This window comes from Peromyscus maniculatus, chromosome 8, assembly GCF_049852395.1.
Source record: "Peromyscus maniculatus bairdii isolate BWxNUB_F1_BW_parent chromosome 8, HU_Pman_BW_mat_3.1, whole genome shotgun sequence".
NCBI classification, from domain to species: Eukaryota; Metazoa; Chordata; class Mammalia; order Rodentia; family Cricetidae; genus Peromyscus; species Peromyscus maniculatus.
In genome coordinates, this window is record NC_134859.1 from 16,913,197 (window position 1) to 16,922,803 (window position 9,607).

General features: G+C 50.7%; 1 long non-coding RNA gene across 1 annotated transcript; it reads right to left on the reverse strand.

Moving 5' to 3' along the window:
* Positions 1-5,607: 5,607 nt before the first annotated feature.
* On the reverse strand, positions 5,608-7,951 carry LOC143274450 (uncharacterized). Its single transcript, XR_013053095.1, has 3 exons — positions 7,796-7,951; positions 7,328-7,479; positions 5,608-5,702 (listed from the first exon to the last, which is right to left on the reverse strand). It is a non-coding gene; the product is annotated as an uncharacterized LOC143274450 (long non-coding RNA).
* Between the last annotated feature and the right edge of the window lie 1,656 nt (positions 7,952-9,607).

The following is a 9,607-nucleotide window of genomic DNA, read 5'->3' on the forward strand; positions in this document are numbered from 1 at the left end:
TTAATAGCCGAGGCTGCTTCTGCTAGCTTCCTGGGCAGTTGTGTGGTTCCGTTTGAGCACTTGGGAGTGAGTCCTCCCTCTGCATCCCCTTATTCCTTCTTCACTCCCCGTTCTCTGGCCAGCTTATCTGCTGTCTGTTCGGGCTCATTTCTTACTGTCAGCACTAATCAGAGTGACGGCAGTGGGAACTGAGAAGCTCCCCCCCCCCCCCCCCCCCCCCCCCGGAAAGAGCAGCGCAGCGCCCGTGGCAGCTTGCAGAGTCAGAGGTCACAGTTACCTTGGCCTGGAGGTGGCCTGTTGACTAAAGAGAAATGATGGCATCTGTCAAATGTCAGCAGAAAGTGAATGCCCAGTGCTTGGACAGACAGGGATGGGGGATTTTTGAGAACAGGTCCCTCCCAGTTCCGTACTACAAAAGGCCCCATGATTCAGCAATACCATAAGAGGTCACTAGACAAAAGTCAGCCTCTGGCCCGTTGCTCTTCTTGGCCTGGTTCCAGGGGCTGCCAGGCCTCCTATCCTGCTGCCCCCGCCCCCCACCCCCGGCTTCTGTTGAAGCATAGACGTGCAGGTGTTTGTTAGAAGGCCTTCCTTCCACTCTTTCCCTATCTGTGACAGGAAAGAAAGCCTGTCCCCGTGTCCCAAGATCAGAAAGCACAAAGCAACCTGCCACAGTTATCCCTAGCCAGAGACAGGAAAGGCGGGGCACTACCCAGAGGTCTCACCTAGGGGGGTGATGGGACTGGATCCTATGACAGGAAGCCAGAGTCACTGCCTTGTTTACCACAGCAACCTGTCCACACTGGGGCTCATTAGGCAATCAGCACCTGGAGTGGGAACCTCAGCCCCAAGGCCCCAGATGAACTAGGCCTTTCAGATCCTCTTACATTACCTCAGTGGCTTTTCCACAATGGAGGCGAGCCTTGAGCAGGCCACAGTCCCACATTTCACCTCTAAGTTCTTCTATCAGGGAGAGTCCCACGCCATCATCTGTAGCAAACCACTCAACCTCAGCTGTCATCCACATGGGGGCCCCTTTGTGATCAGCAAAGTGGCTCCCATATTTTTTGGGGGTTCTTCTTCTGCCTGGCATTTGTCTGGATAAATCCTTCCAGCCTAAAAGTCCCGTTGTTACCTGAGTTGTTAGGGTCAGAGCCTGGACCCTGGCAGCCTACCATGCTGGTTCAGCCATCTGTCCTCAATAGGCCCAAGGTTAAACAGATAGGTAACAGTAAAAGAGTGGCCACATAGAGGAGGAACAGTGACTCCCCCCTACCAAGTCCACCTTTGGGGTCCCAACAAGAAGTTGAGGACTGAATAGGGTGCAAGAAGTATGAAATCCTGAACATGCAGGCTCCCATCTATCATGGCCCATCATTTCTCATCTCTGCTCTTGCGAAATGCTCTGGCACTTGTCGGAACTGAGCGAACTCTTTCTCTGGTGAAAAGTTTCCCCTCTGGCCAGCACTGAGCATCAACCTCTACCTTCCTCCAGACCGAGACTCCTGGGGAAACTCCAGTTTCTTAGGGAGCGTTGTTTCAATGGCCTGGTATCCAAATGGAGGATGCAAGCGCCTCTTTAGAATCCTTGCTTCCTTTCCTGCCACGGCAGCTACAGCTCACATACCCAACGCTTCTGCACACTCACTGTGTGTGTCAAGTGCACCCGGGTGAGGCCCACCCTGCTCTCAAGGAAGCCTGGTGCCTGGTTGAGGGGTTCTTTTCTGGGACTGGGCAGGCAAAAGAAACATGAAGTATGTAGGGTGTGAGATTCTAGGGGGTGGCAGACACCATGGGAATGGAGTGCCCAGGCTGTCCAGGGATTAAGGCACTGCTCAGCCTCAGCTGGCTGTCACTATGCCAGAGTGACTCTGGGGTTTCTTTACCTTAGGTTCATAAGTACAGCACCCCCCTCTCTGTGTGTGTGTGTGTGAAGGTGCACAAGAGGAGTATGGGTACACAAGTGTGTGAGTGTACATGGAGGCTGGAGGTCAACTCTGTTTTGTTTTGTTTTTGTTTTTCAAGACAGGGTTTCTCTGTGTAGCCCTGGATGTCCTGGAACTCACTCTGTAGACCAGGCTGGCCTCGAACTCACAGAGAGCTGCCTGCTTCTGACTCTTGAGTGCTGGGATTAAAGGCATGCACCACCACTGCCCGGCAAGAGGTCAATTCTGGGTGTCATTCCTCAGGTACCATTCACTTTTAAATTTCTTTAAATGTATTATTACTCTCTGTGTGCATGTATGGGTATGCATGCCATAGCATGTGTGTGGAGGTCTGAGGGCACTTTTGTGGAGTTGATTCTCTCCTTCCACCTTTACATGGGTTCTGGGATCAAACTCAGTATCTCGGGCTTGCACAGCAAAGGTATTTACCCAGAGCCACCTCGCTGGCTGCCGTGCACCTTGTTGGTTTGTTTGGTTTGCTTGTGTTCCGTTTGTTTGCTTGCTTTGAGACAGGGTCTCTCGCTAGCCTGGAGATTGCTCTTTCAACCAAGCCTGCCAGAGAGAGCCCCAACAACCTTTCTGTCTCTGCCTTCCCAGTGCTGGAACCCGACATCATCATGCCTGGCCCCGTTTCTAGTGTGGATTCCAGGGATCCACCCTTCATGTTTGCAAGGCAGATACACTGCAGACTGGGCTATCTCCTTAGCCCACGGTTGGAAGTTTGCGCCTCTTTTCTTTTTTAAATACTGTGTGGGCCAAATAAACTATACTTGTAAGTGTGTGTGTGTGGGGGGGGGACTAGGGATACATCCCATAATAATGCAGAGGAAGGGCTGAAATAGAAGAAATCCCAGGAGCCCCATATAGGGAGAGGCTGTTGAACCTAGTTACATGGAGAAGTAGGAGCATCTTCTCAGTGAAGGTAAACTGAGTCTTGAGGGTTGGCTGTGCGAGCACAAGTCACGGCATGGTGCGTCTTGAATGGTTCAAATCATCGCAGCCGTTTGAGTGAGGCTTCACCCCAGGCAAGTGGTGATTTAGTCAGGTGCACAGCACATGCCCATAGTTTCCACGTCTCAGTCTTCCTTGGCACCCAGTGGCCACGTGACCAGTGAGGTCTGCCTTCTGTTCTCAGAGGGAGAAGGTTCACATTCCTCCCACCCCAGCCCTTGTCCTGGCTGATGGAGTGGTCATCATGGGTGTTAGGGCACGAAGCTGGTTAAAGCTCTCTGGTTTCTGTAAAACTGAGCTATACCCAGCCCATGGAGAGCGTATGAGGATCAAGGGAGATCTATAAAGGATGGAGAGCTGTTCCTGGTGTGCTGTCTCCCTGGCATTCTGCTTTCCGCATTATGTCACAACGTGCTGACGAGGCAGAGCAAGCAGGGAGCAGGGGCCTGGTGCCTGGCTCCTGCCTGATGCACTACTGTGTTGCTAGACATGGACAAGCCAGTCAATCGCCATGTGGTCTAAGATGTAAAATTCTGCAGAGTAACACAGGTCAGCTGGGTCCTTCCTGGTTCGTGGGAACCAGGCTTCATCATGTTCCAAAGCACAGAGCTGGTGATGTGTAGAATGCACCAATACCTAGGCATAGGTAGCTCTTGGAGCCCCACGCCTTGAGAGCCCAGACTTTCTTATGGCAACATGGCCCATGCCATTCAAACGGTACCAAGTGAACTGGCTCTTTCTTCACTTCCCAGCTGTCAGCAATGGCGTCTTTGCCCCGGTGAAGTATGGGTAAGCTGAGTTGGCTTTGCCGAAAGAGGTTTACTCTAAGCCATGCCCAGTGGAACAGGGCAGGGTAGTAACAGCCTCTGCTCCCCTGCCAGGCCCTCCTGTCCTCCTTCCTGCCACTCCAGGAACAGGTTTGCCCAGTTGCCTCTGAGGGTTCCAAAGCACCCCTTGCAGAACTCTGTTTACAAGGCGAGGAAGTGACCAGTCCTGCGGTCTGAAGAGAGGTCTTCCCCCTCCTACCCTGAGTAGACATGGCAGCCACTCTGTCCAGCTATCCCGGCAAAATGGATCTGCCCTTAGTGTTAATAGACTTGAGTTGGAGGATGGCCCTATCAACCCCACAGAGACAGCATGGAGGCCCTGGGTGTTTCCATCCACATCCCTTCCCTGCCCCTCTGGCCTTGCAGTCCTGCATTATAGTGAGATTGCTCTTAGCACCCCCCTTCTCCCCTTCTCCCAGTTGTCCTGAGTTACATTCCTATACTAGATATCTATTCTTAACATCTTAACATCTGTTCTCCCATAATAACACACTGCCACGTTCTTGGAAGAACAGATAGATTCATTTTGTTTTGTTTTGCTTTTTTTCTTTTTTTAAACTAAAAGAACACATTCACATGAAAGAAAACAATGCCTTGCCAGAGTTGGGGCTCAGATACCAGGAATACATTTGGGCTGAGATAGAGGCCTTTGCCTGAGGGTCTGGTTCTTTTACCTCACCACTGAAAGGGTCAGAGTGACATCTATGAGTTGGAAAATACTGGAGCTTTCTCTAGCTCACTTCCACCTCTGGGTGGGAGGAGGAAGGCACCTTTCATGCCATTTGAATGCTTCTGATTGCAAGTGAGAACAATGGCTTTTGGATGCCTTTCCTTTTGCAAGTGAGTGAATTACCCAGAGTTCCACAGGAGGACTAGCTAGTCAGATCAGGTCACATGCCTTTTCTCATTCTCTGTGAGGAGATTACATGTTTGAATCAGGATTCGATTCAGTACTGAGCTAGGGATGGGGTTGCCTCACCTGAGGTTATTGGGGTTCTGTTTGCAGATATAAAAGTGGGAGTGGCTCTTGGAGGGGCGCCGTTCCTTCAGTACTTATGGGCTTTGAAGCATTGCTGCCACCCACCCACCCCCACTGCCCACCACCCAGGCTATTCACTCCATTTCTGTTTTTCATAATCGTCTCTTGGTCCCAAAGGCAGGGATTGCCTCTTGGTCTCCCAACTACAGTTGGCTCTATTTGGCACCTTGCTGGCAGCTGGTATTCATCTAATTCCTGTCCCTCATTTCATAGATTTTGGCTTAAAAGATCACAGTCTCTCAAAATAGTCAGAAGTAACGAAAGGTCATAAGCTATTAACTTCTGATCCGATTTAATATCCAGAGTGATGGCCGAGTTTTCCTCTGTATCTGAACACAAGCTGGGTGTCCAGTCCTGGTGGCACGCTTTATAATTTGAGAAAAACAAAACAAAACAAACATTCCTCTTGGTTTTAGACTATCAGTGCAAAACTGATTAGACTGATTCTTCTCTGGGATGACGGGTCACTTCATTTAAGTAGCTGAGACTTTGTGAAAAACTAAGAAGGACTTGGAAATTCAGTGGGAAGACATTCTGTGATCTGTTAATGATGTCTGTCCAAAGAGCCGGAAGAGTGGTGGTGGCACCATTTTTGTGGATTCTGGGTAAGAAAATCTTGAAGATCCGACTCCCTCTAAAATTCTTGGACTCTCCTCTATGGTTAATACCTGAAATTCCAAGCGGCAGTTGTCTGGTTTCTTCTCCTGTGGCTTTGATAAAATACCCCACAAAAGCAGCTTAAGGGAGAAAAGGTCTCTTTAGCTTACAATCCCAGAATATAACCCATCATTGAAAAGTCAAGGTGGCAGGAACTTGAAGCAGCTGGCCACACCCACAGTCAAGAGCTTGGTTGAAAGTGTAGATGGTATTTTCAGAGTGATGTGGAAGGCCAGAGAGGATTCTGAGCTTGAGGAGACGGCTCTGTTGGTAAACAGCCTGCTATGCAGAAAAAAAGGACGTGAGTTCAGATCCCCAGCCCCCGCCTAGTCAGGTAAAGCAGCAGAACACATCTGTAAGTCTGTAACACCTCTGCGGGTGGGGCAGACAAGTGTCTTCCAGGAGCTCATTGGCGAGCCAGCCTAGACAAATCAGGGAGCTCTAGGTTTAGCAGAGGGGGAGGGGGGAGAACCATCAAAGGAACCACTTCTTGATGCAAACCACTGCCTCTGCATCCTACATTCACGTGTGCACGGACACCTGCTTGCAAATGCGTGTCCATGGATGAGGATGGAGGCCGGAGCCACGGGTGGAGGGACTGGTAGTCATGGCTTGGTGAGAAGTTGGATCTCCTCGGATTCCGATGGTGGCACTGATAAGCCTTGGGGAGTTTTGTGTCTCAAATTTGAGTTTTGACCTGGAGCAGAGGGTGAAAGTTAGGGTCGGATATTAAGAAGAGAATGTCCAGGCTGGCAGTAACTAAATGATAGTCTACACAGGGCCCTGGGTTCCACCCCTGGAACCTTAGTAACAAAAGGGAGGAGAGGAAAAAGAAAATGGGGGAAACTGGATGGAGCAGGAGCGGGCACAGAAGTCTCGGTCCTGCGTGGGGCAGACTCAGGGCCTCTCTAGATGGCAGAGACCTGTGCATACCAATTAAGTATATTTGCTGGTATTAGGATTCTTATGTATCAAAACCAATGTCCTGCACTTTATACACGTGCCCTCTTTGGACCCTCAGACTCTCAAGTGAGTGACATTTTGCTAGACTGTGAGGGTTTGTCACTTGAGAATGGCAAAGAAGACGTAGAGACGGAGACTTTGGACCATTCTGCCTGGTCCTCCTGCACACGAAGCTCTGAGCAAAGTGGCCATCGCACAGTCAGCCTCGCTGGTGTGGCTGTAGCTTCCTGTCATCCACTGTATCGCACACACTACCATCAGTCAGTGCTCTCTACTGGCTGACTGGTGCAGACTCCACACAATGTGTACTGTGGAGACATGTCTGCGGGCAAAAAATACACATTTAAAGATTTTGGTGTGTGACTGTTCAGGCCCATCTCTTGTAGGCTCAGATTGGCATGTATTAAAGTCAGAAGTGGATACTAAGAATAAACAACTTCAGTTCCCAGCAACCCAGTCTAAGCAGGAAGCTGCTACACAGCAGGGAATTCTGATCTTCTGTCAGAGGCCCACCATGTTGCTTCTCTGTCTGTCCATGGAGTTTAAAATGCTTCAGATAAACACCTTACTCCCCCGTAATCTGTTTCAGGATCTCTCTTGAACTTCACATCCCAAACCTTTCACCATTTATGTATACCTACAACGGAATAGTCCCCAAACTACACCCTCTTGCCCCTTCTGGATCTGGTATTTTGAAAACTTCAGCAGCCAGGCCACTGGGGCTGGGCATTCCATCTCTTCCCTGCTTCTCTTGTCCCAGAATGCTCTGTAGAGGTGACCTCGCTATTCTTCCTGACTCTGATAAACAGTGCTTTAGGGAGGTATCTGGAGAGGGTCCTTCTTGCAGCTTATAGCACCAGCTGCTCCTAACCCACACAGGCTGTGCTGTGTCACCAAGGCTGGTAGGTTTAGACCAGTGGGAGCCTCTGAGAATCCTGTCTCACCAGCTGATAGGATTGAGAAGCCTAGGGATGCAAAACAAAGCAGAGGGATCCTGTGTTCCCACATGCACTTCCTGCTTACAAGCCAGGAGTAAGGCACTCGCAAGGTCTCCTTTCCTGCTCCGGTTGCTCCTGCTCCCTCTGAGATTCCCAACCTGCAAAGGCAAGGGGTGTTCCTTCTGTGCTGGCAAAAATAATATGCCGGCTGGAAACATGAGCTCGAACACAAAGGTGGCTGGAAGCGGCCCATTTCCAAGTTAAAGTTCGTGACTGAGGTCGTCAGTCACAACCTAAGCCTTTCCATCCATTGTGAGTTTCTCCCCCCATCTTGGTCCTGGTGAGATGATTCATTCTGGGTCAGGGAGAAAGCATCTACAAAGGCTAAAATAGCTAAGCCCTGCCCCCCCACCCTCACCCCATCTCACCCCACGCCTCCCAGGCGTGATCATATTTCCCTTTCCTTGACCTAACCTGAGGAGCGACACATGCCAAACAAAAGGACTTTCTAGTTAGTGCTGGTGGCAACACGAGGCAAGGAGGTCCCCAAGAACACTCGAATGGTCCAGAAGATGTCCCTTTGGCAGCATGGGTGGGGCATCACCTCTGCACATGGCTAACCTGGGCAGTTGCGCTCTCTCATGTGATAGGAATGTCACGGAGCCCTGCTACTCCAGGGGCGTGGAATGTTGGCCAAGCTTGTGAGAAACGCAGAACTTGTTCCAGGACAGCCAGGACTATTACACAGAGAAACCCTGTCTTGAAAAACCAAACAAGCAAAAAAGAAATGCAGAACTTCAGCCCTACCCCAGACTAGTGGCACCAGAATCTGCATTCATTTCATAGATCCCAGGTGACTCCTGCCCGTGGACAGATGGAGAAATGTTGCTGTCCCTCTGTCCTCATTACAAGGACACCTGTGCTGACTTAGGACAATTTGTACTTTTCAAAATCTCAGGGGCGCTGTGCTCTCAAAATCGATCTTATTTTTCACTTTACTGAGAAAAGTAGGTTTAATTCAGTTGAAGTGCTGGCTCTTCCGATTCCTGTTTGTAGCATGCCCATCACAGAAGCCAAGAAAGTGCCGTGTAGATTAATCTGGTGTGCCACCGTCCTCCATGCCCTCCTCCATCCCTCATGCCCTCCTCCATCCTCCATGCCCTCCTCCATCCTCCATGCCTTCCTCCATCCTCCATGCCCTTCTCCATCTTCCATGCCCTTCTCCATCTTCCATGCCCTCCTCCATCCTCCATGCCCTCCTCCATCCACCATGGCCTCCTCCTTCCTCCATCCACCATGCTATTTGGCAGTCATGGTGACATAAAACTCATTAACACATCTGGCAGATGTGGCCGGAATCCAGTTTCTCCTATAATTTGTGTTAGCTGATAGATGGGTGGATTTAGCTAGAGGGGTAGCTGGGGAAAATCCAGTGTGCAGAGAGCAGTTAGGAGGTCTTAGACAGCCAGGCGGTGGTGGTGCACGCCTTTAATCCCAGCACTCGGGAGGCAGAGCCAGGCGGATCTCTGTGAGTTCGAGGCCAGCCTGGGCTACCAAGTGAGTCCCAGGAAAGGTGCAAAGCTACACAGAGAAACCCTGTCTCGAAAAAACAAAAAACAAAACAAAACAACAACAACAAAAAGGTCTTAGACAGTGGGCAGGAGCCAAATGAGGAAGGTTTACCTGGAACCTGGGGTGGGAGGTGGGCCTAGGGCTGAGGGCTGGGCAGAATGCTTAGGAATCTGTTGTGATCACTGTGGTGAGAATGAGGTGGGAACCTTGGAGATTAGCCTAGGTGCTGGGGGTGGGGCACAGCAGTTGGCCCTGGGGGAGGGAGGTGCACAGCTCTGGGTGATTGGGCTGGAGGCTCACTTACATCCTCTCTGCAGATGAGGTGTGCACAGCTGCCCTGCGGTCCCTCTTCTCTCGGCTTCCCATCTTCCAAGAGATGCTTCAGCCGGGGCCAAGGCCAACACCGGAACCCTGGGCCCTGCAGCGTTCCCCTTTGGCTCTAACACCCCCGCCTCCATTCTTCTCTGCTGCCCTTGGTTTCTTTGTATTTGTGGTCACATTCATGGGGGGGGGGGTTGTAAGCCTGTAAATGGGGTGATCCCAAATCTGAAAGCTCCAAATCCCCAAATCCCCAAATCCTCCCAAACCTGAAAGGAGCATTGACGTCACTTCACAGATGGAGAGCCGTACGCCTGGCTTCCTGCACGGTCTCAGTCAAAGCAGGTGCAGCAAAGCAATTGGATAAAATCATCGCCAGGCTCTGTATGAGGTATA